General features: G+C 29.6%; 1 non-coding gene across 1 annotated transcript; it reads left to right on the forward strand.

Moving 5' to 3' along the window:
• Positions 1–4,472: 4,472 nt before the first annotated feature.
• Positions 4,473–4,575, forward strand: LOC114078183. Its single transcript, XR_003579724.1, has one exon. It is a non-coding gene; the product is annotated as a U6 spliceosomal RNA (small nuclear RNA).
• Positions 4,576–5,459: the final 884 nt, after the last annotated feature.

Raw genomic sequence — 5,459 nt, forward strand, 5'->3', positions numbered from 1 at the left:
TTTAATAATGTCCTAAGGGGTAGCCAATTTTCATTATTTTAAAATTTACCCACTTTTTTTTTTTTTGGTTTATTTTGTAACCATTTTCCTTAAGTTTTCTTTTAAATGTTTTCCTTTAGAAGTAATAAGAAAACAAAAAAAAATTAAAGAATATATCAAAACGATTTCTTACTAAGTTAAAAATAAAAAAAATAAAAAATATAATAAAAAATATTATATATATTAAAGTCATTTTAGTCAAATCGCCGGTCAACCGCAAGTTAGCGGGCATCCCGAGGGCCTAACACCTTCTCGGGATGTACATTGAACTTCGAACCTTTTCAATCGATTTTAATCTGTTTGTAAATCTTTTGAAATTTTTCTTGATTTTATCAAAATCAAGTGGCGACTCCATAATCTTGAAAAGTCGATTTTTCTTAAACAATAAGATTAATTGATTTTTCGAAACCTAGTCAATATTTTTTCCCATTTTTTAAACTGAATAATAGTAGTAATATTTTTTTAAATAAAACAATATTTTAGTTGTTATGTATAAAATTCAACACATTAATTACACTTCGGAGGATGAGAGTTAGAGAGAGATAGTTTGTTCTTCCCTTAGTTCTCCGACTTAGGAAAAGGAATTTATTATCATAATTTAGTATATTAATATCCGAATTTAGAGATTTCAAGTTTTCCTTATTTAACATGTTATACCCAACAAATATTGGTGAAGAATTTTAACTAATCGTATAACTTGGGAAATTGGACTTGTTGAAGGCATTCAGATTTATGGCAGCCTCGATAATAAATCTAATGCGTCATATTTCAACAACTTTTATATAGTTTTATAAGCTTCATATTTGATTTACCAACTTTTATTTTCTTTTAGTAATGATGGTTGCTCGCGTACAACTTAACTAATTTATCGTATATGTCTGATATTTCCAGTGATACATATCGTTTAGATCAGTTTCTTTTTGTCTGGATGAACTTACTATTTAATAAATAAAAATCCTTCCAATTTCAAAGCAAAATAAAAATCTTGAATTCACTGTAGTCCAATAATACAAAACAAAAGGTTAGATTTATGCATGCGACAACAACAATTTACTCCGTATAATCTCATAAAGTGATGTAGGAGAGAATAAAGTGAATGCAAATCCTACCTTTACCTCAAAGGTAAAGTATTAATTGTTCCCGATTGACACTTGACTCAACAAAAAATATTCATAGCAGTTTAGAAAAAAAAGTAGCAGTGAAGATAATAAATAGTAACAAAAACAACATACGTTTACAGGACAGTAACTATAATAAAAATATATGATAGTCAAATATAAACAGCGGGTAACAATCGAAATCGAAAGACAAGAAATATGTATATATATATATATTTGAGGTTCAAAGAGGGTTGGGCTTGAATAATCATGTCTAAAACTCTTCCAGACTGGCCATTTTGCTTTAACATATATATATGGGCTTAAAATTTCTTCTAATAGTTTACAAAGAGCACATAGCACTACTTGGGCCTTTCTAATGTTCTGGGCTATAATTAGTACAGCTTTTCATGAGCCCAAATCAATTAAAAAGTTTATGGAGCATCTTCGGAATTAGGTATTGTTCCTCTAATTTACAAGTAAGAGTCTACTATAAAAGGGGTGCACAAGTCCAACTCGTTGGTAGGCTCATGGCTCCATACCCCACTTATAAGACGAATCATTTTGGTCCTCCATCAATTTGACACTTAGAAATTTTAATTATTCTTCATCAACAAAATTTCATTTTGGAAATCATGTATATCATGTTTTCTCTTTATGAATATAACATCTTTTCAACACAATACAAATTTACCAAAATGTGGAGTGAAAGGACTCTCTTCAATGGAAAAACTATAAATTTCATTTAGAGTATTCAACATTTAATTATATCTTTTTAAAAATATATATTTTGACTTATATATACATGTATTACGAAAATAATGCCTCTTCAAGTTTAGTTTCACTTGTGAGTTAAAGTAAGATGACTTTATCAATTGTGAAAAAATGGAATATCACATGCCACAATATCTTTTAAAATGTTCACTCTGGCATATGATCATATATACATATCCAACAATATTTTAAGTGAGATTATGTAGGCAAAAGAAAAGACAAGTTGAGGATTTGTGTATATTGATTTGTCCAATATATGGAAGTGACCAAAAAAAAATGTGGAAGGCCTTGAACATTCTATTGTGGTGGAACTTGATCTACACATTAACACTATTTAGTGTTGTTGGAAACCACTTTGAGCTTTTTTAGGAATGGACTGTGGGGACTATTCAATGTGTCATTTCTAGAAACATCATACTATATTCTACTATCATTGTTACTACCACTATCGCTGTTTTGAATTATGTAACGTTATATTTATATGTCTAGAAATTTCAAAGATTTGTTTGGGTCACGTGGTGTAAAGGTGTTTCTTTGTTTTTTCTCTTTTGTATCTAATCAAACACCTTCACATGAATCTACATCTACTAATACTTACATAAGATTGATTTATATTCTGTTTTACTTGAGATGAAGATCGATTGGAAGCAATCTCTTTATCTTTTTTCTGAATATAAGAGTACGGTTGCGTATACACCACATGTTAAACAAATTTTATTAGGTTAATCATGTGAATATTTCAATGGGCCATCTGAAATTTGTTGGATGAATTCGTGTACCCTTTCATCTCCAATCCCCATTCCTTTTTAAAGGGATAAATGGATTTTATCACGTGAAAAACTATAGGATATTATGGGCCCTCATTTGGGCTGATATACAGCTGTTTGATTGACCACAAATGGGCCATATGGGCCCATATACATTTTTTAACTATGACAAAATTTTGAGGTCTTTATTACACAATTGTAGTCTCTAGTGCGTGTCTACAAAAAAATCCAGAGGAAAAAAAGTACAAACTATTGTGCAAAAAGTATTGTTATGTTTGGAAAAGATAGAATGGGAAATGACAAGGCAAAAACCTTCAAATGACCAGATTCTAATAACCCATACATTTACATCACATCAGATGTTGTGACCAAAATCTTTTTAATCACTACTGAGTTGCGAGGGCGGAAAAGGATTTTTAAAGTAACAGTAAAATTATCATATCAGCGTGAAAAAAATGATTAATGCTGACATTAGGGTTGTGTGTGGATTGTGGTCCTCTACAGACTCTGCATGAACGCGAAATGTTATGTGCATCAATCTAGCTTTTTTATGAGTTGTGAAAGTATATAAAGAATTATATTGTTCATTAAAGTCACTTTTTGAAAATAAATCTATAATAACATCAACTCTGTATCAACTTCCATTAAAAAAATAGTCGATTTTTAGGTCATGGATTTAGATTTATAATAATTTTGTTTGTTAGGTACTAAATATATTATTTGTTACATATTAAAAGAATATTTTAACACAAAGATAGGATTTGAGCCAAAGTTATTAAGTTTGTCATATCTGTAACTACTAAACAGGCTCCATGTGCCTTTGAATTAGAAATCTCTTAGATTCAGGGCTTGAACGGATACATTCTATTTTAAGGCTTGAACCTAAGAGATTCCTTTTTCAGACATATACATTAGTCGAGTTTTAAAATAAATGTTTGAACATTTGACAAGAGACATAGGTTTTTCATTAGAAGACATGTTATAACAATTCCTAACCCCATTTTTTTTTCAATTGCACTTGTAAATTGGGTAGTGGAGACAATAATACTCCCTATGTTTTTCCTCCAACATTCATCTAAATTAGGAAATGAAGACAAGGTGTACAATTATTTTCCAATAACATATAAATAGATGTTGTGTATGCAATAACCATAATACTATATATTGTGAATGAAATAAAAGAAGAGGGACAAATTGTTGTTATACATATCCCTCCATACTTTGAGAACCACTATCCAGACAATCCAACAATGCCCAAATTAACAATTGGCCCACTATTTTTTTTCTCTTTTGCAACTATTTGTAATGGAGTATCTGTTTAATTTATCTCATTGATCAACACAGAGAAATAAAACAGTTAAATAATATTTAGTGGCGGATCCAGGATTCTAAAAAAATATACAATCTTAAAGAATCTTACAACATCTTAATGACTAGATTAAAACTTTCACTTGTGATAAGAGGTGTGTTCAATATATTTATTAAATTAAAATTTGACTTCAATTTTTTCAGCAAAGGAGTATCGCTTCACACCACATGGACAAGGTAAGTCCGCCCCTGATAATACTTAACTAGCTACCTATGTCTTGCCTAATATTAATATGTCGGTATATATTATCAGATCACTTAAAAAATATCTATATATAAGTTATTTATAATATGAAAAAGGAAAAAGATTCTTCATTTCGAACAAGGGTCGAATCGAACTCCACAATGTCGGATCGACAAGGTTCTTTTATTCACCTCAGATTCTTGATGGTTTGAAATTTTCTTACGCTAATTGTGTATATGACTTATCCTTTCAAGGACATCTGATAAAATTTGAACGATATGAAAAAGATTGTGATGACCCATGTATAAGGATGACATGGATAACTCGAGAAATATTTCAAATTTTTTGTCAATTCCAAATTATTTAAAACTAAAGCGTAATTATAGATGCGAAAGGGTTTATCAAAAATGGTATATCTACCTTTGAAAGATAGGAATAAAATTTACGTACTTATATCAGATTGGTTGTTGACCACGTATTTAACTCTATTTAATTGAGTACTTTACTCTCTTGTAGACTTGTAGTTTAGCTTACAATTCAATTTCTGCATGAATATGTTCCCCACATTACCATTTGCTAAATCTTAATCTCTACCCTAAACCAACTCTCTTTAAAACCATATTTAATTATTAATAATAATAAGTGAGCACAAGTATTTGCCCCCTTTTTCCTTTCTATATTTTCAATTCAAGTCTTTCACTTTTTTCCATGATAAATATTGTTAAAAAATAAAAAAAGTTGGATACTTTTTAGAGTACTTTTGGTGGTCAAGTGTGTTTGTTTAACAAATGGGCCCAATTTGTTGGGCTAAAGAGGGGACAAGAAAGGATGGGCTAAAAGGTATAATCTCCATGAACCAATCAATTTAGATTGGACTTTAAAGTTTAAACACCTATTGTCTTCATCACTAGTTTACTATTTGTGTTTACATTAGGGAGCATAAACAAGATTTTACTATGGAAAGTGGGGAATCTAACCTTTGTGATTAAGGATGGACCTTTCAATGCTTTGGGAATCATAACTAGTGTCATCTTCTTTATTCTTAATAATAATAATATATAATTAGTACGTACCACTAACTATTATTATTATTTCAACATAGAGAAAGAAAAAAAAAGATATAAAAAGTATTCCAACTTTCTAATCTATCTTGTCATGTTTTGTGCTTTAAATTAATGTTTATCCTCTAACCAAATTAATACTATTATTCATTCTAAATAACACATTCAG

Source organism: Solanum pennellii, chromosome 7 (genome assembly GCF_001406875.1).
Source record: "Solanum pennellii chromosome 7, SPENNV200".
Classification (NCBI taxonomy): Eukaryota; Viridiplantae; Streptophyta; class Magnoliopsida; order Solanales; family Solanaceae; genus Solanum; species Solanum pennellii.